Source organism: Pan troglodytes, chromosome 13 (genome assembly GCF_028858775.2).
Source record: "Pan troglodytes isolate AG18354 chromosome 13, NHGRI_mPanTro3-v2.0_pri, whole genome shotgun sequence".
Taxonomy (NCBI): domain Eukaryota; kingdom Metazoa; phylum Chordata; class Mammalia; order Primates; family Hominidae; genus Pan; species Pan troglodytes.
The window spans coordinates 65,305,599-65,333,239 of NC_072411.2; the positions used below are offsets into that span (position 1 = coordinate 65,305,599).

Here is a 27,641-nt window from a genome sequence, read left to right on the forward strand (position 1 = left end):
TTTATGTAATGACTATTATACTATAGTCCTTATTTTTTTTATTTTCTAGGTTTTGTATGTTTGTTTTTTCACTCAGCCCTAAGTTTTAAAGTTTTTTCTCCCTCTAGTTACTTCTAGTTAATTTTTTCTGATTGCTGCATTATATTTCATTCTGTGCATCTACACATTTACTTACCCGTCTCCTTATTGATGGACTCTTAGATTGCTTCTGCCCTCCCCGCTCAGCACACAGTAAACACCCTTGTATATATCCCCTTATGAACCTAAGCAAGCAAGAGTTTGTCTGGAGGACACTAGCAAGGGTAGGATTGTGAGGTCCCATGGTAGGAAACTTGCACAATGCATTTAATATGTAGTAGCATATTACTACAGGTAGAGGATCGCTTTCTTCTTCTTCCCTTTTTTTTTTGAGCCTCTGTATAGTGGCACCATCATGGCTCACTGCAGCCTTGAACTCCTGGACTGAAGTAATCCTCTCACTTCAGCCTCTCAAGTAGCTGGGAATACAGGCACACACCACCACGCCCGGCTAATTTTTATATTTTGTATAGAGAAAGGGTTTTGCCATGTTGCCCAGGTTAGTCTCAAACTCCTAGGCTCAAGTGGTACTCTCGCCTCACCCTCCCAAAGTGCTAGGTTACAGGCAGGAACCACTGTGCCCAGCTGAGGTATTGCTATTTTAATTTGCATTCTTCTCCTTACTAATAGCAATGTTCTATCTGCCCATTTTTCTAGTTTGTTTCCTATCTTTCTGTTTTTATTTCATAAGTTCTTTATTAAGTGTAAAATATGATCCTGTTTTGTATTTTTGGAGACGTGTGTAAGAAATACTTCATTACCACAAGGATGTTATCCTATTTGGTAGTGACATTACTTTTAACATTTACATGAAAGCTTGTAGATTAATATGCCTAAGTAATACTATCTTAATAATCTTATATTTAGACCTTCAAAATTTTATTTGCAAATTTTACTCTGATTTACTTATAAACTATTATTTGGGTCTGGAGCTATTCCATGTCTTTTTATTCGGAGGCTTCCATTCCAGCACTAACCAGTAACTACTTTTTTTTTTTTTTTTGAGACATGGTTTCATTTCTGTTGCCCAGGCTGGAGTGCAGTGACATGATCTCAGCTCACTGCAACTTCTGCCTCCCAAGCTCAAGCAATTCTCCTGCCTCAGCCTCCTCAGTAGCTGGGACTGTGCATGTGCACCACCACACTCGTTCATATCATTGGTTATTTTCGTGTTTATATTTTAAAAACAAGCATCTCTAAATTATATTCCCTGAGATTATATCTAAATGGTGATGGCAGGCACGGTTTTATAAAATCATCTTATAAGTGATTAGAAAGAACAATTTCATTTTTGACCCCTATAATTTCTTTCACAATGTATGAGAATTTCCTGCGTTTGTGGAGTTTATGACTCTTGATTTGAGAAATTTTGTATTCTTAAGGACATTAATTAAAACTCAAAATCCATACATAAAGGCTGGAAGAACAAAATTCGTAATAGTTACGAATAGTTTTACATTCACCCTTTCATTACTGTGGTTGTGACATGCTGAGACCAGCTGGGTCAGGGAGACCCTAACCCAGTGGCGCCAGAGGAATTAAAGACACACACACAGAAATATAGAGGTGTGAAGTAGGAAATTAGGGGTCTCACAGCCTTCAGAGCTGAGAGCCTCGAACAGAGGTTTACTCACGTATTTATTAACAGCAAGCCAGTCATTAACACTGTTTCTATAGATATTAGATTAACTAAAAGTATCCCTTATGGGAAATGAAGGGATGAGCCGAAATAAAGGGATGGGTTGGGCTAGTTATCTGCAGCAGGAGCATGTCCTTAAGGCACAGATTGCTCATGCTGTTGTTGGTGGTTTAAGAATGCCTTTAAGCGGTTTTCCGCCCTGGGTGGGCCAGCTGTTCCTTGCCCTCCTTCCCCTAAACCCACAACCTTCCAGCGTGGGCATTATGGCCATCATGAACATGTCACAATGCTGCAGAGATTTTGTTTATGGCCAGTTTTGGGGCCAGTTTATGGCCAGATTTTGGGGGGCCTGTTCCCAACAGTGACAGAGTGGGAGAATGTGATTAGTGAGTAGTTCTTTCCACCAACTTGAAGAGTCCCATCAATGTCCTGCTCTGAGGGATGGAGGAAGGTGGGAAGAGTCTGTGAAAAAAGAACAGCAGGAATTCAGGGTGAAGAAGATGTGGACTGTGTCTCCAGTGAGTACTTACTGAGTGATTTTCCCAATTGTGCATATGAGTTTGCTTTCATCCTTCCAAACACCATCACATGGATTTCCCTTGTGACAGCTAACATATAAGTGCAAGAAAAGTACCTGTGATGTGGGGTGTGATCCATAACCATTGCATACAACAAAGCAAATGGGTCCACACAGTAGTGAACTCTTGACCTTGAGTTTACTAGCTATGTGTTCTCATCAGTTGAGCAACCAGCCATGGATATATACAGGAAATGTGTCCTGCTGAACTTCAATGTCACTTCTTGGTCAGAACTCAACCTGAGAGATTAGCCAGACAAATCTTACACCAGAGAGCATGAAAGAGGGATAGCAATACAAGATCATTTTCAGATTTGGGATAGCAATACAAGATCATTTTCAGATTTCAGTTCATGTATATAACACTGACTAATAGCAGCTTCATCTCTTAGAGTATAACACTATTTGTGGTTTGTGAGTATCTAATTTGTTTAAAATCATTATGTGTTTTCAGTTTAAATTCATTATGTATTTTCAGAATCAGTTTTTTTCACGGATCATGGATGAAAAGTCATCAACAAATAATTTTTAGTAATAACAATATAAAAATTGTTCACAGCTAGATTTGTTTCATCAACTCCAAAGTGCTTCAGAAATTATAGATGAACCATGAAAAACATCATGATTTTATTATATTTTACATGTTATAAATATTGTATTAAATAATTTTAATGCAAATATAATTACTGAAATATAAAATATTATGAATATTCTCTCTTCTTACAAATGAAATTTAAATTACATTATACAAAGCAAATCACAATTAGACATATCTTTCTAAAACTAATTGTTGAGCAATATCAACATATATTCTAGAAGAGAAACTAAAATATACTATGGGAATAATTGTACTTTGAATAAACTAAATTTTATTATAGTGACATAGAAGACAGTGTTATTTGGAAATCAAGATATATTATAGAATACTCTTCAAATTTTCAAAGGTACAGTTGGTATCTTGACTTATTAAAATGGTAATAAAAATTGTGAGGCTTTTGGGAGTTCTTTCATTATATTATACTGCCTCCATTAACTGGAATACAGAGGAAATGAGGAATTCTTACTCCAACCAGAATAAAATCAAGTTAAGTCATGTTAAAGAACCATTTGTGTAAGACAGAAATAGTTAAATATTAGCTATTTTATATGGTTCAATGTAATAACTTTGGCTTTGATTTTTGTTGGCTATTGGTCACTTTCCTATTTAAATAAACATAACTTCTTACATACAAAACTTGTTTATTTTCATATAACTTTGTCTTTAAAAATCAAGTATAAAAGAGAGGATCTTAGTTAGTGAAGCTGTATGAAAGTTAATTCTAGCTATAATTGAGAGATTAATGTATCGAAATCCGGATAGAAACTAAAGAAATCATTTTACACATTTACAATGTTTTGTAACAAACGTGGAGGACTGAGTATTGGTATTTGATGTGAAATTTTTATTAAAAGTTCAAATTTGCAGATTTTCCAAGCTTTTCAAGAATATCTGAGCATTCTCTCAGTACTAAGTTTAAAAAAAGTTATGCACATAACACAGACAGGTAAGTTGACAGCTGTATAGAAAATATTATTTTATCTGTGTGCACATAAATGATTACTACATAAGTTTATATATAGAGTATGTAAGAAAAGTTGTTGTCAAGTAATGTAAACACATAAAGGTGGATAAAATAAGAGTAGATGACTTTCAAAATGGGATTTTTTTGCAGTATATTTAGTACTGTTCTCTTTCAAATGCTTTTTTTGTTTGTTGCTTTTGAGGCTGGGAGGTTTGGGGCAAGAAAGATCACGAAATAGAGGTGTGAAAATTCAGATAGCAGTTAATTAGTTTAGTTAGACTGTTAACACAAACATAATGGATTTTCAGCCTTTTCTCTTTTTTATCCTCTGACTTCAGGCAATTACACACCATCACTTCTTGAAGAAATTATTGTGCATTATTTCAGAAAATGGACTACTTGCACACTTAAGCCCAATCTAATTAATTCAATTTATTAAAATTGTTTATTCATCTTAAATCTAATTGAGCCTACTATAACCATAATTGAGCTCATTCATATAGTATTATCTTTGATGTCAGTGTAATTCATCTTTTCCCCCATTGGTACTAGTAAAAAAATGTTGGACAATATATAATTTAAAAACACTAATGTTACCAAAGATAGATTACGTGTAACCATTCTAATCTGCCTCTGCCTGGCTCTGAAAAGTAATCCACAATTGGATTTTGTATTTTATGTGAGTGTTTAAAATTTCTTTTTGACATTTTATGATTTACCTTTTATTTTTTTCTACTGGAAACATCAAAAAATTGGAACTGATTAAAACAATATATATTTTTGAAAAATAAGACAATGGGGTAAAGATGGGGACTTTCAGGAGTGATTCCTATTTCCTTGTATTATGGAAACGTGTATAGAAACTTTCCTTATTCAGCATAAGGAACTCAGTTATTACCAAGAATGATAACTCTACCTTGACTTTTCCTTTTTTTCTGAATTTCAAAACACTGCCTTGCTCAAACCCATTTGTATCCAGTGTTGTTGTTACAAACTCACTCCTAGAGATGGGTATGAAAGAGATGCCCTAACATTCCTGAATCTTAGGAAGTCTTAGACTTCTGCAACAATTCATTCTGGCAACATTAATTTATTCAACTTTGTTACTATCTAAATTTTTAGTATTTAGTTTTGGAGAAAAGAAATCATCTGAAATACTCCTCATACTGTATATGAAAAAAAAGAAATGCATAGTCTTACTGGGGAAAATGAACATGACATTTAAGTAAAGACACAAATATAATAATATTCTTGACATTACTACAACTGTCACATAGCTCTGAAAGAAGCACACTGTTCTCTAGTTTTCACAGTGATTGCATCAATAAACTAGGAAACAACTAAATATTTGCAACCAGCCAAAGGATACATGTATAATCCTTGAGAGGGAGATAAACATGGCCATCTACAACTAGAGATACCCATTACTTTATGAGAATCACTTTCTCTTGGCTCAAAGTGTCAATAAATCTTAGAATATTTCTAAGATATACAACAAATATAACTTATTATGGTTGGCTGGTTTTTCTATATACTAATATAATTGGCCACAATGATCAGGAGGAACTTTAATAAAAGGAAAAAAAATTACTCTTATGCATGCTCAGTGTTCCAAAGTATTTTTATCACACTATTAGAGGACTCATATGGATTATATTTCTTACTTCTGAAATAAATTACGGTTTGGGTCAGGAAGGAAGCAGTAGGACTAGAAAGGGTAAAACTATAAGAAACATTGCAGAAAAACAAATACTTGTATAAGACTAGGTGACTTACCAAGTCATATGCAGGGGATGAAAAAGGACATATGAGAGATGATTCCAAATTTTCTCCTATTAGAGTGTGCTTAAATCTACTTTCTTTCTCTTCCCCATTTGGAACTAGGCAGGTAAATACAGTTTAAACTCAATTTAAACTTCTGCATGATAATGTGCAAAGGCATTTCCACTAATTTTTAAAGGAGAAATTTATATATTTTATTTAAGGTATATTGAATTTGGAATGATGGTGTTACCACCAGCTGGATATATCCAGCAGGCAGGACTGAAGCTCAGCAGAGTGTGTGGTCAACCACCTCTTAGAGTTATGAGGAAGCAGATGTAACAAGACATTCAATAAGACACAGTGCCAAAGTTCACCGTCACTTTTAGGGCTATTAGTTACCTAATTTAAGGCTTCTTCTTGGATTAATATTATGCCAATGACTAATATATTATTACAATTTTTCTTTGATAAACAGACTTTTAAACAAAAAATAAATTATCCCTAAATACTTGATGTATATGAAAACCTTTGTCTAAACTCATATTCTCAAAAGCCAGGAAAGACACAATTTGAAAGAGTGTTGATAGTGACAAACTCAGTTATCTGAAAGACATATACAGGCTGCCCAGGTCTTGCAATCTATTACCACATACCATAATGCTGTCTACATTGACTGGGCCAGAAATACTTCATTTCACTAGATCACAATCTTATAAGACAGACTTGTCATTTTAATTTGTCACTCTTTGTCTCCTATATCTCATTGAAGTCTCATCTCTTAGCCAAGTGCCATAGGCTACTTCTCTTAGAAAAAAAAATCCCATCACACTGAATAAAAAGAGGAAAGTCAGTAAGAGAAAGTTTGTGTCTAAAGACGCTACTATAGATTCCATTCCCACAGGCATAGCAGGTGGTATAAATACAATCTAAACTGAGACAGAAAAATGAATTGTTGCTTCTATTTCCTGTCTCCAGAGTCTCTGGGAATGTTATATCTTCTTCTTCTACATAGCTATTGATTTCATCAATAGCTTATCATCCACAGAGCAAAGAGGAAGGGGAAAAAGGAAATAAGAGTATAGGAGGGCTAACGTCTGATATGTGGTCTGAGCCTGAAAAAAAAAGTGTAGCAATTTTGAATTAATAAGGACTAAAAGTCTACCTACTCTAGATATTCTTCCTGTTGATGTAAAAAATAGGTCATTATTTTTTATCAAACTTCCAACCGTTATCAAGAAGTGGCATACAAATATGAGGCACTTTTATTAAGCATTTGTGGTATTCAATAAACACAATATAAATATCTTACTGCATTCCACTGGCTCATTTCTCCATTCCCCTTCATGTAAAGTTAATTTAATTTTTTCCTGATCAATAATACCCTTCTTTCCTTTTTTATGCTTTGGAACAGCAATCATGGGTCCCCGCTGAGATTCCTATAACTCTTTAAAAGCGTCAGTTGGTTTCACCACCGGAGAACTGGAGATAGCACTATTTGTATGTTTAACATACATTCCTTTCATCAAAATTCTTTACTTCCATTGGGCTTTACTTGAAGATATTTTGCCTTCATATGAGGGATTTAATTCATGACAGCATTTGCCAATTTTTTTCTGCAGTGGAGAAGATGATTACAGAATGAGTACTTATTCCTCTGTCCCACTAGGCTTTCTTTTCCTCCTCTTCCCCTGCGTGATTCACTGCTTGGCCAGTGAACTCCCACACATTCAGCAAAGAAACAAGACTTCCAACATTACTGGAGACACCTGGGAATATGGCAGGGCTGTTAAAACTGGCTGGCCCTTTTCTCTAAGACTAAAAAAAACCTTCCAAAAACAAGACACATCCTCAAAATAAATCAAAGTAACAGCAACAAAAAAATGATGTCTAATTTTTAAACTATCTATCTAAAGTCTTTGTGCCATCCCTTACATTTCTTCATACCTCACTGAGAAACTCTTATATGGAGCCATAAAAATGAATAAAAATTAATGTGAAACGAAATGACTTAATGTCTGTGTGAATGCCCACTAATAGTTTCATAAAATATTAATGAAAAGTACATATTTAAAGCATAATTTAAGAACTAAAACCTAATATTAGAATAATATGTATTTAATTGTTCAGATGCCTTTCATATATGTGCTATTTGTCTTAAACTATATGCTTTTAGAGGTTAAAGACCACATATGTTTAACCAGTTCTGCATGCCATTAGGTGCAGGTAAGATGCATAAAAAGGGCTTTTAGGTGATGATCTGATACTAAAATTAAAAGTGTGTGTATTAACCTAAAGAGAAAATGAGTAAAATAATGAGTAAAGAGAAAATAAGTAAAATTAGTAAAACAGAGCTGGATATTAAAGACCAGAAAACAGGATTTGTTTCTAGCCATCCTCAGGAGCAAAGTTTTTTGGGTTCAGTGCTTCCTCTAGCTTATTGTCGTTCTCTCACTCTGCATCTGCCAGTACTGCAGCATTACTGAGGCCTCCTCTAATTTATACTTTTAGAATATTGCATGAGAGAATACTGTTATAGCAAGTTTTACCCTACAAGTATGCAAAAAACAAAATTAATAAATTGAATATTTAATATAAGTATGCACAGGGAGACATTAAACAAATGTTTCTTGATAAAGATAGCTATATATCTGCATGTTCACCTGCTCAAAGAACTATAGAAGCATCAGGAAAAACTAGAATATGAACCATGTTTCTAAAAAATGATAGAATCAATGCGTTGTACAAAAATGTAAGCTGAAAAAAGAACATAAAATTTAAGTTTTCGAATTTCTTTTACAGCACATATTATTCATTTATCAAATGAATCTGTTCAGGTGAAAATGATGACATAAACAATGAGCATCATACAATATAGAAAACAAAACAAAGTAAGTGAGTAGTCATCAAAATTCTGGATCATAAAATTGTAGAATGAAGGACTTAGGTTTTTTCCCTAGTATATGGTAAGACCTCACCTAATGTCTTTGATAGGTTATTGGAAACTGCTACTTTAGGCAAAATGATTATAATGAAACTAATTTTCCCATAGCCTAATTGATAAAAATGAGAGTTCAGTTCCTACAGCATATTTCTGGTCACAAAAACATCACTGAACTTCTAAAGACCCAAAACACTGCCAAGAGTGAACACTGAAATAAATGTGAGCTACGTATACATTTAAGAAAGATTAATTAAAAAAGTAAGACAATTACCCAATTTATGGTGAATCAGTGAGTGACGATAGTAATAGTGGTAGTGAGCTGAATCAAGGAATAAATGTTTGCGTCCCAAGAAAAGACACAAACAGACATGTGGAGAAGCCAAAACTCCACACAGACTGTGGCCCGCAGGGAATCCATCTTTCTCTCATCAACGTTACAATGAAATGATGGTGAACCAAATGACGTTATTGCAAAACCTGTGTAGTATACATTTGTTTAAATAAGTGCCATATGTAATAATATCAGTGTTCATTTGTAATGGATTTATTGAGATAAGTAATTTACATACCATAATAGTCACCTATATAAATGTACAATTTAATGATATCGGTATATTATTTATGCAGATGTACAAACATCACCAAAATCCAGTTTTAGAACATTTCTACTGCCCAAAAAGTTCCCTTGTGCCCCCTTTGCAGTTAATCCTTACTCTCATGCCCAAGTTCTAGGCAACCAATGATGTGCTTTTGTTTAAATATGCCTTTTCTAGACATTTTAAATAACTGGGATCATATAATACGCAGTCTTTTGCATTTGGCTTTTTTTACTGAGCATAATGATTTTGATGGTCATGTATCAGTAGCTCATTCCTTTTAATTGCTAAATAAGATTGCATTGTACACATACACCACATTTTATCCATTTATTAGTTAGTGGACATTTGGATTGTTTCTACACTTTAGTACTAAAGAATAATGTTGTCATGAACACTTGTGTACATATCTTTGTGTGGGAGTATATTTTCATTTCTCTTGGGTAGATTCCTAGGAAATGTATTTCTGTTTCATATGCTAAATTAATGTTTACTTTCTTAAAAACTGCCAAAAGGTTTTCTGAAGTGCCTGGGTCATTTTACATTCCTACCAGCAATATGTGAGAATTCCAGTTTCTTCATATCTTTGCCATCACTTGACATTGTGTGTCTGTTGGATTACAGCCGTTTGAATGGATGTGTCATAATCTCTCATTGTGGTTTTACTTTGCATTTTTCTTATGACTAAAGATGTTGAGCATCTTTTGATGTAATGTATGCTATTCACATGTTTTCTTTGGTGGAATTTCTATTAATATATTTTGCCTTTTAAAAATTGTGTTGTATGTCTTCCTTTAATTGAGTTGTAAGAGTTCTTTACATATTCTAGATACAATTACTTTATCAGGCACATGACTTGCCAAATTATCTCCCAGTCTGTGACTTGTCTTTTTATTTTCTTAATCATGTTTTTTGAAACACAGTTTTTAACTTTGGTGGTTTCAATATATCATTATTTTCTTTTATTATGGATCATGCTTTTTGCATATCTAAGGACGCATAACCCAAAATTATGAGGGTGTTTGTTCTATATTTTTTCTATGTTTTTTTTTAGGGGTTTTATAGTTTTTACTCATTTAGGTCTGAAGTCTATTTTTAATTAATTGTGGTGGTGTTAGAAGGAGTCAAAGTTTTTTTAAGTTATTAATTAACACATGTGGATATCCAATTGTCCCAGCAATACTTTTTTAAAAGGCTATCCTTTTCCCATTGACTCTTATTGTCATCTTTATTGAGTTCTCTTTATTTGTAAACTCTAAATTCTGTTGCATTATCTATCTTCCTTTCCTTGTGCCAGTACTACACTGTCTTATATGGTTTTAATAAGTTTTTAAACCAGGTATTGTTGTTTTCTAACTTTGTTCTTTTTAAAAGTTATTTTGAGGCAGGGAATGGTAGTTCACACGTGTAACTCCAGAGCTTTGAGGGGCTGAGGCAGGAGGATCACTTGAGGCCAGGAGTTCAAGACCAGCCTGGGCAACAAATCAAGACTCTGTCTTTACAAAAAAGATTTTAAAAATTAGCTAGCCATGGTGGCACACACCTGAGTGCCAGCTACTCAAGGGTCTAAGGTGAGAGGATCACTTCAGCTCAGGAGTTTAAGTCTGCAGTGAGTTATAATAAATCATACCATTGGCCGGGCAAGGTGGCTCACACCTGTAATCCCAGCACTTTGGGAGGCTGAGGCGGGCAGATCACGAGGTCAGGAGATCGAGACCATCCTGGCTAACACGATGAAACCCCGTCTCTACTAAAAATACAAAAAACACAAATTAGCCAGGCGTGGTGGCGGGCGCCTGTAGTCCCAGCTACTCTGGAGGCTGAGGCAGGAGAATGGCGTGAACCCGAGAGGCGCAGCTTGCAGCGAGCCGAGATCGCGCCACTGCACTCCAGCCTAGGCAACAGAGTGAGACTCCGTCTCTAAATAAATAAATCATACCACTACACGCCATCGTGGGTGTTAGGAGAGACTTCAATTTTTAAAAAGTTTTTAACTACACTAGCACTTTTATTTTTCATACAAATTTTAGGATCAGCTTGACGATTTCTATCAAAAGAGTTTGCTGGCATGTAATAGGAATTACAAAAAGTTTCGAGATCAATTGGGAGAGAATCGTCATCTTCACAGTATTGAGACTCAATCAATGAACATGGGAAAATCTCTCCAGTTATATCAGTCTCCTTTAATATTTCTCAACAATGTTTTATAGTTTCTAGTATATAAGTCTCTAATGGGGAATTACATTGAATAGATTATATATTTATATATATATATTACATATTTATATAAATATAAATGCAACAAATTTGTGTGGATTCTTTAGGATTTTCTGCATAGCAGATAACATCTGCAAATAAAGCCAGTTTTACTGTTTCCTTTAAACTTTGTATGTTTTAATTTATTTCATTTTTTTCTCATCTTATTGCACTAGCTAGAACCTCCAGTACAATGTTAAATAGAAGTGGTGAAAAAGTGGACGTCCTGGATTTGTTTACACTTGTAGAAGGAAAGCATTTTGTCTTCTACCATTCAGAATAATGGTAGCTGTAGGGTTTTTTAGATGCTATTTCTCATTTTATAAAGTTCCCATCTATTACTAGTTTGTTGAGCGGTTTTATACACATAGCTGATGGTTTGTTAAATGCTTTTCTCCCTCAGTCTATTTGATCATGTGCTATTACTTTTTTAGTCTGCTAATATGGGGAATTACATTGAATAGATTTTTAATATTGACTAGCTTTGTATCATGGAATAAACCCCACTTGTTTTGGATATGTGTGTATATATATTTAGACTTTTATTTTGAGATAACTCTAAGTTCACATGCAGTTAGAAAAAATAATACAAAGAGGTTTCTTGTACACTTTGTGTAATTCCACCAATGGTAACATCTTACAAAAGTAAATTACAGTACCACAACTAGAATATTGGCATTGATACAATCCACTTATCTTATTCAGATTTCTGCAATTTTAGTTGTTTTTATTTATGTGTGTGTTTGCATGTGTAGATGTTCAGTTCTATACAATTTCAACACATGTAAGTTTGTATTATCAAGCAGCACGGTCAAGATGCAGAAGAGTTTAATCACAAGGGTCCCTTGAGTTACCCTTTTATAATCACACTCAATCTCCTCCTTCCTCCCATTATGCCCTAACCCTTGGCAACTCATACTCTGTTCTCTATTTCTGAAATTTTAACTTTTCAAAGTGTTACATGAATGGAATGAATAAATTATGCAATCTTTTGTAATTGCCTTTTTTACTCAGCATAAATTTCCAAAATTCATCCATATTGTTGTAGTTCATTCCCTTTTACCTGAGTAGTATTCCATGGTAGATATGTACCTCAGTCTGTTTAACTATTCACTCTTTGAAAGAAATATGGGTTGTTTTCAGTTTGGGGCTTACATGAATAAGACTGCTAAGAACATTCATATACAAGTGCTTGTATAAACATAGGTTTTTATTTTTCCAAGAAAAACGCCAAGATAGCATTTTTCAGTTCAGTAATTGTATGTTTAAAGAAATTGCCCAGGAGAATGGCATGAACCCCAGAGGTGGAGCTTGCAGTGAGCCTAGATCGTGCCACTGCATTCCAGCTTGGGTGGGCGACAGAGCGAGACTCCGTCTCAAAAAAAACACAAAACAACAACAACAACAAAACAAACAAACAAAAAACAAAAAGAAAGAAATTGCCAAACTGTTATCCAAAATGCTTTGTGAATATTTTCTTCCAGTCTGCAGTTGTCTTCTAAACCTAACGGAATCTTTCAGAAAGCAAGCTTTTAATTTTTATGAAATCCAACTCATCAATCTATTTTTTTTTATGAATAGTAGTTTTGATGTCAAGGCTAAGAACTCATTACCTTGCCCTAGGTCCTGAAAATTTTCTGCTTTATTTTCCTAAAGGTTTTATAGTTTTAAATCTGAGAGTCTGTGAGATATTTTGGGCTAACTGTTGTAAAAATTATAAAGTTTAGAACAAAAATTGGGAGATTTTTCTATGGAGTTTCAATTGCTCCAGCATCAAATGTTTAAATGGGTACTATTCTCCACTGAGCCAAATTGCATTTTAAACTTCTGTTGTTTTCTACCACTTCAGTCAAAAAACTCTGTATAATTTCAATAGTTATCATTATTGAGGTTTATTTATTTATTGTTTAGGTTTATATATGAGGATATTGTATATTTTGTACCTGTTCTACAGATACTTGAAAAGAATATATATTCTGCTATTTTTAAATGGGCATTTTCTATAAATGGCAATTAGATCCTATTGGTTGATGGTATTATTGAATTCTGTATCATTACTGATTTTTATCTCTCAGTTTTCTATTATTTGTTGAGGAGAGTGTTGAAATATCGAGCTATTATTGTGAATGTGGCTATTTCCCCTTTCAGTTTTATCTCTTTGCTTCACACATACTCCTCTGTTGTTTGGTGCATTCACATTAAGGAATACTATGTTTTCTTTATTTTAACTTTTGTTTTCTTTTTAATTTTACTTTAAGTTCTGGGATACATGTGCTGAACATGCAGGTTCATATATAGACACATAGGTATATATGTGCATGGTGGTTTGCTGCACCTATCAACCCGTCGTCTGGGTTTTAAGTTCCGCATGCATTAGGTGTTTGTCCTAATGCTCTCCCTCCCTTTACACCCTACCCCCCCGACAGGCCCCAGTGTGTGATGTTCCCCTCCCTGTGTCATGAGTTCTCGTTGTTCAACTCCCAATTACGAGTGAGAACATGTGGTGTTTGGTTTTCTGTTCCTGTGTTAGTTTGCTGATAATGATGGCTTCCAGCTTTATCCATGTCTCTGCAAAGCGCATAATCTCATTCTTTTTTGTGTCTGAATAGTATTCTATGGTGTATTTGTGCCACATGTTCTTTATCCAGTCTATCATTAATGGGCATTTGGGTTGGTTCCAAGTCTTTGCTATTGTAAATAGTGCTGCAATAAACATATGTGTGCATGTGTCTTTATAGTAGAATGATTTATAATACTTTGGGTATATACCCATTAGTGGGATTGTTGGGTCAAATGGTGTTTCTGGTTCTATATCCTTGAAGAATCACCACACTGTCTTGAGCGCCTAGAAAACTCTGTTTTCTTAATAAATTGACCCTTTGTCATTATCAAATATTTACCTATCCCAGATAATTTGCCTTGTTTTGGAATCTGCTATATCAAAACAAGTAATATAGCTACTCCTATTTTCTTTGGATTAATCTTTACATGATGTGTCTTTTTTTTTCTTTTACTTTTAAGCTATTTATACCATTATATTGGAAAGAATATTATTTTAGATATGGTCTCAATTATTTTCACAATTTACACTTAATGTAATTACATTCGATGGTTTTATAAATTTTGCTTACATCATCTAACAGAATGCAGAACATTTAAGAAGAGTAAAAGAATATGTCATATTTATGCATATTTTTGTTCTATCTGTTGTTTTCTTCTTTCTTCCTGATGTTGACAGTGTATCCTTCTATCATTTCCTTTCCATTTAGAGTTTCTCTTTCGTCAGTAATTTAGGATAGGTTGTCTTAGAACCTGAAACTGTTTGATATCTTCATTTCTGAATGATAATTTCACAGCATTTTTTTCCTTTTAGCACTTGAAAACTATTGTGCTAACTTCCTCTGGTTGCCATGGTTTGTTTTTAAAAAAAACTGTTGTCATTTTATTTGTTTCTTTCCTATAGAAATTGTGTGATTTCTCTCTGACTAATTTCAACATTTTTTTCTTCTTTTTCTTTTCGGAAATTTGATATGGAGATGTCTTGGTATAGATTTCATTGAATTTATCCTCTTAGTGGTTTGCTCAGCTCTTGAAACTATAGATATACACTTCCTGGAAATTTGGGAGATTTTTTAGCTATTGTTTCTTTGAATACTTTTTTGGCCACACTTTTTCTCCTGTCTCTGAGACTGTGATGACACAATGTTAGATATTTTGTTATTGTCCCACATTTTTTTAAGATCTTATTCATTTTTTCCATCTATTTTCTCTGTTGTTTGGATCAAGTAATTTTTATTGTTCTATCCTCAGGCTCACTGATCCTTTCTTCTCTTCTTATTCTGATGTTGAGCTCATTCATTGAGTTCCTATCTCAGTTACTATATTTTTTAGTTCTAAGATGTTCATTTAGTCTTTCTTTCCTCTTCTATTTCTTTTCTCAAAGACTTTTATATCTTTGATGAGACTTTCTATTTTTTATTTGTTACAAGCATGTTCATACTTGCTAGTTGGCATTTTTTTGTTAGCTGCTAAAATTTCATTATCAGGTCATTCTAATATCTGTGTCATCTCAGTGTCCATTAAGGCAATTCCCACTGCTACTTGTACTTTTATATTTCTTATGACTCCCTAAACCCATTTTATCTCTAGGTATGGTTAAATTCTTCTCCCACGATCTGGATTTTCAAATTTTCCATGGGGATGTGTGCTCAGAGGTAGGTTTTTCCCTCTTTCACACTTTGGGAACTCACAGTTTTTCATCTGTTTCACAGAATTTGCAGTGGCATGCCACTTCTTTAAAAGGATCTGTGAATTCTTTTGGTTTTCCTAGTACATTTCTGGTGTGGTTCTCAGAGCAGAAGATCATGGCGTGAATCTCCATACACCATTCTATCCATCCATATGGGAGCTACACATTAGCCCTGTCTCCTATTCACCTTCTTTCAACACTGCTCCCTTTCCTTCTTTTTTTTTTCTCCTCACTGGATAATTTCAAATGACCTGTATTTGTGTTCACTATTTTTTTCTTCTGCTTGACAATTTTCCTATTGATACTCTCTATTATATTTTTTACTTCATTCATTGTATTATTCAGCTCCAGAATTTCTGTTTTATTCTTTCTTATTTTTATCTCTTTGTAGACTTCATCCTTTTGTTCATACATTACCTTTCTAATTTTTTCAAGTTACCTATTTATGTTCTCTTGTAGCTTGTTGAGCTTCCTTAATTCTTTTTTCTGGCAGTTTATGATCTCCATTTCTTTAAAATCTGTTACTGGAATGTTGTGTTCCTTTCATGGTGTCATGTTTTCTTAATTGTTTGTTTCTTGTAGCCTTGCTTACATGTCTTGAAGACTTTATAGACTGGTTTTGTGGGGGAAAAAAACTTCAGCATGAGTGGGTGTGAGAGTATTGGCTCAATGTAATGTGGTGGTTCTGACTCTGGTGAGGGAAGAGCATAGTCTCTATGTAGCTTCATTACCTGAGGTTAATATTGGCAAAGATGTCAGGGATCCTCAGTGGCCAAGGCTGTGGGTTTCTACAGAAGCAGTGAGGACTTTTTGGGTTTTTGGTGGCAAAGACTGCTAGGATCCTCCCAATCTCTCTCTCTCTCTCTTTTTTGGTTTATGGAAGATGTCATGGCCAAGAACATTCTTCTTGGCACCAGTTGTAGCTTCCATGCATGCTCACATTGGCAGCATCACTGGTGCCAAATGTGTGACAACTGTGGAGCGGTCATTGAGCCAGGGTCTTGAGTGCAGGCTCATGTGGAAGGATTGAAGCTCCAGGGTCCAGAGCAGCAGTGATGCCAGTACCCAGCATGCAAGCACCCCCACTGCAATGTTAGTAACAGTATGCAAGACATGGATGCTTATGAAGCAGTTCGGGTGTGGGGTACAGAGTGCAGGCAAACAAAGAGACATAGGTCCAGAATCCAGACATGGGAGCTCTCACAGTGGCAGTGGCTTTTCTTTCCTTTTCTTTTCTTTTCTTTTTTGAGATGGAGTCTCACTCTGTTGTCCAGGCTGGAGTGCAGTGGTGCGATCTCCGCTCACTGCATCCTCTGCCTTCTGGGTTCAAGTGATTCTCCTGCCTCAGCCTCCTGAGTAGCTGGGACTACAGGTGCCCACCACCACACCCAGCTAATTTTTGTATTTTTAGTAGAGACAGGGTTTCACCATATTGGCCAGGCTGGTCTCAAACTCCTGACCTTGAGATCTGCCTGCCTCCACCTCCCAAAGTGCTGGGATTACAGGTGTGAGCCACTGCACCCGGCCTAGCAGTGGCTTTTCTGTCCTAGGCATGGGCTGTCATGTAGTGGCCGCAGAGTTGGGGTCCAGAAAGGGGGTGTGTGTGGAACAACCACAGTTCCAGAGTCTGTAATGCAGATGGCCTGATGCATTGGTAGCTCTTTTGCCTGCCATGTGTGGGGCAGAGTAACTGTGAAGCCAGCATCTGGAGCATAGGTATACACAGAGTGACCATATCTCTAGTATCTAGGGCACATGCTAGCACAAAGTGGTAGTAGCTTCAGTGTTTGAGGCACAGATGCACATGGAAGGTCACAGTTCCAGGGTCTGGGGAGTATGCAAAGAGTGCGGGGTGTGGAATTGTCTCAGAGCAGTGTAATAGCGATTCCGACCCCTTCCTGGAGCTAAAGGGCAGAGTAGTGTTTCTCTGTCCAGGGGGTCTGCAGCAGTAATGGCTGTTAACTACTTCACTGGTAAAAGGTGATGATATCCTCTGTAGAGCAGGCCACTGAGGTCTGCACTGATGAACACTAAGGACACTCTGCAGGGAGTTCAAAGCTGCCACAGGTGATGTTGAGGACTTAGCAGCAAAGGCTGTTGGAGTCCTCTGCAAAGCAAGTCACTGGGCACAATAGTGGCACCCACCATATGGTTGATACTGAGAATTCTTACTCTGCTACTTTGTTCCTAGCCATCTGTAAACGTCTCCACTATGCTAATTTCCCCAGCAATCATCTCTGTGTGGTTATTCATTGCTTTTTGCTCCATTGTATTGCTGCAGGTTCTTAACTGGACTCTTGAGCCCTCCTAAGGCTATTTTCATTTTTTGATAGCTGTCTAATTTCTGGTTTTTGTGTGGTGGAATGAAAGCTGGTATCACCTACTCCACTATCTTGCTGATGTTCCCATCATGAATTATTTTACACATATCTAAATAATCATTAGAAAAGTGTTCTTTGTTTACCCTATTTCTATTTGTTGTTGCTTATCCATGTAATATAAACTGTTTATGCTATAATATTATTTACTTACCCCTGCATTTTGATTTTTAATAACTGTATAGTATACTCTTTTTGGATTTCCACATTCTATTTAAGCAATTCTCTGCAGGCATATGCTTAGGTTATTTATGATATTTTGACATTAGAAATAATATAATGATAAATATTATGTACACACTTCTTTGTGTATATCTCAATGACTTTTAGGATAATATTTAATACATAAATTAACAAGTAAAAGGTTATGCACATTTTTAGGCCTTTGATACATGTTGCCAAAGTGCCTTCCAAACAGGATGTATTAATTTTCACCCTACCAGCTATAGACAAATAATTCCCATTTTCCTGGACTAATAGTTCTATTGTGTATTATTTGGGAATTTTTGATAGTTGATTCTATTTTTTTACATCTCCTTCGCTGGCATTTGTTAAAATGACAAATAATGCTAAAAGATTATTGATAATGTCAGTTAAGAAATGTACAGTACTGAAAGAGCATATGAAAGCCCTGGGCATCTGCATGCCATTGTACATAAGATATTGATTATTTGTTTATTTGTCCATTTATAAAACATATTGTAGAAGGATTAAACTGTATCCTAAAAGATATAGTAACTTGTGTTATACTGAAGTATTTGTTATTACAGCATATGTAACAGATAATATTTGTTTACATTTTTAATTACTTAACATTTTCAGCCAAGAAAATCTCTGGGGATAATGCTTCATTTACAAGAGTGTCCCCGCAAAAGACAACATAATGTAATCACATATTACCAACAATTCCATGACAACGATGCAGTGGTTTTAAAATGACTTCCAAATAAAGGCTTAATTATAGCAAGCTATAAAAAAATTAAACAAGATACAATAATGGCACTAAAATTAAATTAAGGAAAAATAGCACAGTACATAGAGATGTGAATAGAAATGAAGATCCTGAAACTAAATACCTGGCATATTGTCCATTATGTTCTGAAATCCCATTGTTAGAGTCTAATTGCTCCTTCCTCAGAACTCACAATGTTGGGTACAAATGAATCATAAGGCTATACTCAATAATCAGAACTGATTCAATATATGGAAGAAAGAAGAATCTTGTTATTAAAAGTCATTCATACTTTTTTATTCTAGTGAGGCTGGTGGGGAGTGGAGTTGTGGGAGCAAAATTACATTAGTACAAGAGCAGGAACCACATCATCTTCTCCATTTTTTCAACATAACATGCATAACATTCACTAAATGGGCTGAAAGTATCTAAATGGCAACTTTTCTTACGGTTTGGAAACATTTTTGAATAATTATATATTTTAGTATGTAGATATCTGGTACCTCGTGGTCCTAAAATTTTAAATAAAGTGAGGGAGCCATGGTGAAAACAACTCATAAGAACTTGGTGAAGTACAATCAGGAATATATGATAGAAAGCAGAAAGTTATATCTTTATGTTAGTAGCTAAAACACTTTTTCTAATATGCATGACATATTTCTGCTTTATGAATGTAGAAACCTAGTAATATCAACCTATATTTTCACAAAGCTGCCCTTACAAAGCAAAATAAGTAAGACAACCCTTGTTAGTTATATTGGATTCAACCAACCCACAATATATGAGATTTGAGCTGATCTGATGGCACTCTATTTGTAAACTCAGTATTCTCACGGCAAATACACTTTAAGTAAAGTTCCTAATGATGTTTATTTTTAAAGCATCTCTGGAGTGATAGAAGAAGGTTTCAGACAATGTGAGGGAAACTATGGAAGAGGAACTTGTACTATAGTATAAGAGGATTCAAGAAAATGTTATTGGTTCAGCTGGATATATTCATAGGATATAACTAAAATGCAAACTCCAAAAGGAGGGCCAAAACTATAACTTAGAAAATCATTTGGCTGCAACTGAACTTGTTATTGCTTCTCAAAAATGCACAAAGCTGTTTTATACCCATCTTTTCTTAACTGGCTGATGACAAAGGTCCGTAAGAATTATCTCCATTTTATAGTTAAATAAAATTCAATGAAAAGCAAATGACTTCTCTGAGACATTTTTATCTTAGGCGAAACCAGAATACATGCTGCATTTATTCTGTTACTTGATGACACATGTTTGTAGCTCCCAGATTCCCTTGCATCACTTATTAAAATAAGTTTGCCAGGACCCAACATAGGCCTTTTGAATCAGAATCTTCAGGGACGGATTCTGAGAAAAAGCATTTTATTCAAGGATCCAGGTGATCTTTATCAAAAAGCTTTGGCAAACTTGGCAACGTGAGCTTAATGCCATCAAGATCAATGATTTGACCTTTATGGGAAGCAAGTTTAAAGTCAAAGTGTACAACCTCCAATTTGAGACAATAAAAAAGGCAAGATACAGCTTTTCTTACTCATAAGATCCCATCATCATTAACTCAACCTACAAGTACACATTTTACAAAGTTTGACTTTCCTAACTCAAAAATTCCTGCCTATGCAAACTGACCTAACAAGAAACAACATTCAGTTTTTTCCCAACTTTATCACTGAGAATAATACTACTACTAGCACTTATTGAGTATGTTCAATGTGTATGTTACCATTTTAAATATTAAATTCACTTAATAACTTTAACAACCCTGTAAGTTAGGCACAATTATTAATATTAACCCCATAAAGAAACTGAAGCAGATGTGGTTAAGTAACTTTCCCAAGATTATACCACTAATAAGTGCCCAAAGCACAACTTTGAACCAAAAGGTAATAGTGCCAGGGGCCATGCTTGTGTTCAGAATTATAATCTCTGATGCACCCAAATACCCTAAATTTTGTAGAAATAATTTAATTTCTCAAAAAAGAGAATTCTAAATGTGCAAAGAAACTTTTCCCAATAGAAAACACTAAAAAATTTTGGATAAAAAAGAATGTCTGAGATAGTGGAGAAAATAAGAGATTTCCTCAGAGGCAAGGAATCACAAGAAAGTCAATCCGCAGTAGCAAGGAAGCCTTGAAGCTTTTTGCCCTGAAGGCATTTGCTGACCTGTCCCGGTCAAAGGTACCATTATGAGAAAACAGGGCAGGGCAAAGTTAGGACCAGAACTAGTTAGAGGTAAGATAATCTCCTCGAAAAGATGGGACCCCCAGAAGTATAAAGCCTTCTGTCAGTGATCTAAGAAACAACCTACCACTGTAAAGAACACTTGCCTTTTTAGCTTTGCTTCTGGGTTAATTTAGCAAAAAATGAGGAGAAAAGTTTCCAAAAAACTTCCTAATTGTAACTCTATACTCAAAGGGTTTGGGAACTGGAATTCAAATTCCTATTTGGCCCCTGAAAATCTCAAGGCAAATGTTTAGTTTAAAATATACCTCAGTTAATTATTTCTCCAGGTTCCTAGTATAGGCATATACAAATCTTCTATGGAAAATCTATCTTTAAATCCAGTTCTCAAAGAATTACTACGGATAAGATTTCAAGACTTAAAACCACAGTTTCATAACTGAAACTGTTCCTAAAATATATGGTAAGAAGCCACCAAGAAAGAGTGAAAGCAGAAACAAAAAAACTTCACAATCATACTTACAAAGACTGAAGGTATGTGAACTAACAGATACAGGATATTAAATTAGAATATTTAACATATTTTTAAAAATAAAACATAGGGTCATTCATGTGATGAAGAAATGGACATTGGGAAGATTTGGAAAGATATCAAATAGAATATCTGGAAAAATAAGATGTAATTATTGTATTAAGAAGATCATGAGATAACTAGAAAGAACATTTAGACAAAGCTAAAGAGAAAATCATTAAATTGAAAGATTCTAAAAGTAGCCCAATATAAGACAGACTATGTAAAAAGAAACAATAATTACAGAGATAACTGGTTTTTCAACAAGAGCAACAAAGAGAAAGAAGCTCAAATATTGTCAATCAGCTAAATAACTGGAAATAGTGAATTACATATTTAGCAAAAAGAATATTCAAAGAAGAGAAAATAAAGATTTTTTTAATTAGGAAAATTGATCATGCAAAGGTAAAAGACTCTCATGAAACAAAATCCTTTGGAAGGCTAAGGCAGGAGAATTGCTGGAAGCCAGGATTTAGAGACTAGCCTGGGTAACAAAGTGAGACCCCAGATTCTAAAAAATATTTCTTAAAAAAACTAGGCAGGCATTGTGGCACTCACCTGTAGTCCCAGCTGGTCAGGAGGCTGAGGCTGTAGGACCACTTGAGCCCAGGAGTTCTAGGCTGCAGTAATCTATGATTATACCACTGTACTCTAGCCTGAGTGACAGAGTAAGATCCTGTCTCTTAAAAAAAAAAAAAAAAAGATTTAAAAAAGAAATTCTCAAGGATATACTTCCTTCAAGAAGAAATGTCTGAGAAAAAGAAAAGCAGTGGGAGTTGGGGGAGGAAAATGTTAAACTAGATATATTTACTCTATAAAACTATAATGAAAATAACTACTTTGTGGTGTTGGTATAAAATCAAGAAATAATAAAAATCCCATACAACACTAGCATATTAAAAAGCAGGTGATCAGATTGAAAACATTTAAATTCTAGCATTATTTGAGAGAATGATGAAGATTTTATTAACTTTAGATTTTGTTACATTTAACACACATGATTAAATATCCTAAATTAGTAAAATTTTAATGTATAACTTCCCAATTGATCAAGAAAAGTGTAAGAGCAAATAACTATTAAACGATGCAAATGTTTTTGACGGAGAGAATCTTCTTTTCTTCATGTTTTCTATTTGTTTCCATTTTGTGGATGTTAATCTTAATCAACATTTTTACTCTTTTTATTTTTATTTTCATTTTATTTTGAGACGGAGTTTTGCTCTTGTTGCTCAGGCTGGAGTGCAATGGCGCCATCTCGGCTCACTGCAACCTCTGCCTCCCGGGTTCAAGTGATTCTCCTGCCTCAGCCTCCCAAGTAGCTGGGATTACAGGCATGTGCCACCACCCCCGGTTAATTTTGTATTTTCAGTAGAGATGGGGTTTCTCCATGTTGGTCAGACTGCTCTCAAACTCCTGACCTCAGGCCGCCTGGCTCGGCCTCCCAAAGTGCTGGGATTACAGGCGTGAGCCACCATGCCCGGCCAAGTTGCTGTTATCTTGAGGTCATTACTTACTTCAGCATAATCTAGTTTATCCTGAGTGATTCAACAAAGAAGGAACTAAACTGCTATAATTTCAACTGATACGACTTTCCACAAAGAACAGACATGACCTATTACAGACAAACTATTGGAATTTAAGAAAGAATTGTCTTAGGTGAAAAATATTAGAAAGTTCAATATACAAATGTATGAAAGTTCAAATTTATGTAACAGAATTACTCAGAAAGTGTCATTAATATAAAAGTAAATTACAAAAGCATTTAAAAAATAAGGTACTATATGTAAATCTTGAAAAAGATATGTAAGAACATTATGTAGAAAATTAGAAAATATTATTGAAAGACATTAAAGACTTAAGCAAATGCAGAAGTACACCATGTACATAGATAGAATCAATTTTGTAAAAATAGGAATTTTTCCCAAATTGGTCTGTAGATTGAAGGCAATTTCAACCAAATAGTAGACTTTTTTTTCTAATGGAGGTTAATTAACTATTTCTATTATATATATGGAAGATTAAAGAGAAAGAGTATCCAATATACTACTAAGAAGTGCAAGATAGAGGACTTTGCTATTAAATATCAAGGTTAAGAATAAAGTTAACATGTTTAAATCAGTGTTACATTGATGCATGAATAGGTAGGCCAATGCAATACTGGAAGTAAGCACCAAAAGAGCCTCGTGAGTACATGGAGACTTAAGCAATGAGAGACCAGGATATTCAGATAGGTTGGAATAAATAGACCGTCCCATGATTGGTATAGTTATAATTGGTATCTACACAGAAATAAATAAAAACAAAAAAATGCTACTTTAAACCTACACAAAAAATCAATTACAGAGGAATTAGGAACATACATTATCAAAACAAAATTTTTTGTATTTTAGAGAAAACTATTATCTGGTTAGAAAGTATTTTTTAAATAAAACACTAAAGCTCAAAACATAAAGGAAATGCAAAATTAACCTTACTAAAACTTATATTTTATATTCATTAAATGACACCGTAAGAAGAAAAATGCAAACTATAAGTAGTACTGGAAGAAAGTAATTGCAAAACACTTAAGTGACACAGAATTAACATTTGTAATATATAAAGAATTCCTACAAGTCAATAATAAACTCAGGAAAATTGAGCAAAAGTTGTAAACAAACATTTTAAAAAGATAAACAAATAGCATGCCAATGTATTAAAAAATTATTAAACCTCCTTAGTAATCAGAGAAAGGCAAATTAAACCCATAACGATGTGCTATATATCATTCACTCACTCATTAGGTTGATAACAATGAAAACCTCAGTAAATATTAATGTTGACTTATTTAGAGTAGGGAATCTCTCACATAAGGCTGGAACTACTAAATAGCATAAAATGTAAAACAATTGGCATTAATTATCTAGTAAATTCAAATGTGCACATATCCTTTGACTCAGCAATTTTAATTCTAAATATATAGCTTAGAGCAACATATTTAATACATAAACACACACACACAGAGAAAGAGAGAGCGAAAGAGAGAGACAAACAAATGTAAGAATGTTCACAACAATATAGTCATACCAAAAACAAGCACATTTTTAAACCTGGAAACAATCTAGATATTTACCAGGAGTATAATGGATTAAAAATATGTGTTAAAAAATAGATTATTATTTGAAGTGAAAATGAATGACATGAGGATTTACAAATGGATAAATCTTTTTAAAAATAAAGTCATATCTCAGCACCACATCGCACTTATTCCAAAATTGACCACATAGTTGGAAGTAAAGCACTCCTCAGCAAATATAAAAGAACAGAAATTATAACAAACTCTCTCAGACCACAGTGCAATCAAACTGGAACTCAAGATTAAGAAACTCACTCAAAACCGCTCAACTACTTGGAAGCTGAACAAGCTACACCTGAGTGACTACTGGGTACATAACGAAATGAAAGCATAAATAAAGATATTCTTTCAAACTGGTGAGAACAAAGACACAACATACCAGAATCTCTGGGACACATTTAAAGCAGTGTGTAGAGGGAAATTTATAGCACTAAATGCCCACAAAAGAAAGCAGGAAAGATCTAAAATTGACACCCTAACATCACAATTAAAAGAACTAGAGAAGCAAGAGCAAACACATTCAAAAGCTAGCAGAAGGCGAGAAATAACTAAGATCAGAGCAGAACTGAAGGAGATAGAGACACAAAAAACCCTTCAAAAAATCAATGAATCCAGGAGCTGGTTTTGGAAAAGATCAATAAAATTCATAGACCACTAGCAAGACTAATAAAGAAGAAAAGAGAGAAGAATCAAATAGATGCAATAAAAAATGATAAAGGGGATATCACCACCAATCCCACAGAAATACAAACTACCATCAGAGAATACTATAAACACCTCTGCACAAATAAACTAGAAAATCTAGAAGAAATGGATAAATTCCTCGACACATACACCCTCCCAAGACTAAACCAGGAGGAAGTTGAATCCCTGAATAGACCAAAAACAGGCTCTGAAATTGAGGCAATAATTAATACCCTACCAACCAAAAAAAGTCCAGTACCAGACGGATTCACAGCCAAATTCTATCAGAGGTACAAGGAGGAGCTGGTACCATTCCTTCTGAAACTATTCCAGTCAATAGAAAAAGAGGGAATCCTCCCTAACTCATTTTATGAGGCCAGCATCATCCTGATACCAAAGTCTGGCAGAGACAAAACAAAAAAAGAGAATTTTAGACCAATATCCCTGATGAACATTGATGCAAAAATCCTCAATAAAATACTGGCAAACCAAATCCAGCAGCACATCAAAAAGCTTATCCACCATGATCAAGTTGGCATCATCCCTGGGATGCAAGGCTGGTTCAACATATGCAAATCAATAAACGTAATCCAGCATATAGACAGAACCAAAGACAAAAACCACATGATTATCTCAATAGATGCAGAAAAGGCCTTTGACAAAATTCTACAGCGCTTCATGCTAAAAACTCTCAATAAATTAGGTATTGATGGGACACATCTCAAAATAGTAAGAGCTATCTATGACAAACTCACAGCCAATATCATACTGAATGGGCAAAAACTGGAAGCATTCCCTTTGAAAACTGGCACAAGACAGGTATGCCCTCTCTCACCACCCCTATTCAACATAGTGTTGGAAGTTCTGGCCAGGGCAATCAGGCAGGAGAAAGAAATAAAGTGTATTAAATTAGGAAAAGAGGAAGTCAAATTGTCCCTGTTTGCAGACGACATGATTATATATTTAGAAATCCCCATCATCTCAGTCCAAAATCTCCTTAAGCTGGGAAGCAACTTCAACAAAGTCTCAGGATACAATATCAATGTGCAAAAATCACAAGCATTCTTATACACCAGTAACAGACAAACAGAGAGCCAAATCATGAGTGAACTCCCATTCACAATTGCTTCAAACAGAATAAAATACCTAGGAACCCAACTGACCAGGGATGTGAAGGACCTCTTCAAGGAGAACTACAAATCACTGCTCAATGAAATAAAAGAGGACACAAACAAATGGAGGAACATTCCATGCTCATGGATAGGAAGAATCAGTATCATGAAAATGGCCATACTGCCCAAGGTAATTTATAGATTCAATGCCATCCCCATCAAGCTACCAATAACTTTCTTCACAGAATTGGAAAAAACTACTTTAAAGTTTATATGGAACCAAAAAAGAGCCCGCATCACCAAGTCAATCCTAAGCCAAAAGAACAAAGCTGGAGGCATCACGCTACCTGACTTCAAACTATACTACAAGGCTACAGTAACCAGAACAGCATGGTACTGGTACCATCTCTCATGAATCATAAATATTATTACCTAGAACAGTGAATACTTCAGAAGGTTTTTAACTTACTTACCCCAGGTCCATCATAGGAATCACTATCCATGGCAGCTATAGCCTTGCAAAATGTATTTCTTAAATAATGAAACTTGGAAGTCAACATGACTCCTTGATCCATGGGATACAGAATAGATGTTGTGTTGGCAGGCATGAAAACAAGATTAATCTTGTACATCACCATTAGAGCTCTTGGGTGACTAGGTGCATTGTCAATGAGCAGTAATATTTGAAAGGAATTTTTTTCTGAGTGACAGTTCTCAACAATGGGCTTAAAATATTCAATAAACCATGCTTACAACAGATATGCTGTCATCCAGGCTTTTTGTTTCACTTATGGAGCATAGGCAGAGTTGATTTAGCATACTTCCTAAGGTGTATTAGTCTGTTCTCATGCTGCTGATAAAGACATACTCAAGACTGGGCAATTTAAAAAAGAAAGAGGTTTAATGGACTTACAGTTCCACATGGCTGAGGAGGCCTCACAATCATGGTGGAAGGTGAAAGGCATGCC

The 27,641-nt window shown here is 34.8% G+C and overlaps 1 long non-coding RNA gene across 1 annotated transcript in view; it reads left to right on the plus strand.

Moving 5' to 3' along the window:
- The first annotated feature begins 2,043 nt into the window (after window positions 1–2,043).
- Window positions 2,044–27,641, plus strand: part of LOC107973711 (uncharacterized) — a 65,900-nt gene continuing 40,302 nt past the window's right edge. The window contains exon 1 of the long non-coding RNA XR_001716104.3: window positions 2,044–2,235. This is a non-coding gene — a long non-coding RNA (uncharacterized LOC107973711). The remainder of the gene's footprint in view (window positions 2,236–27,641) is intronic.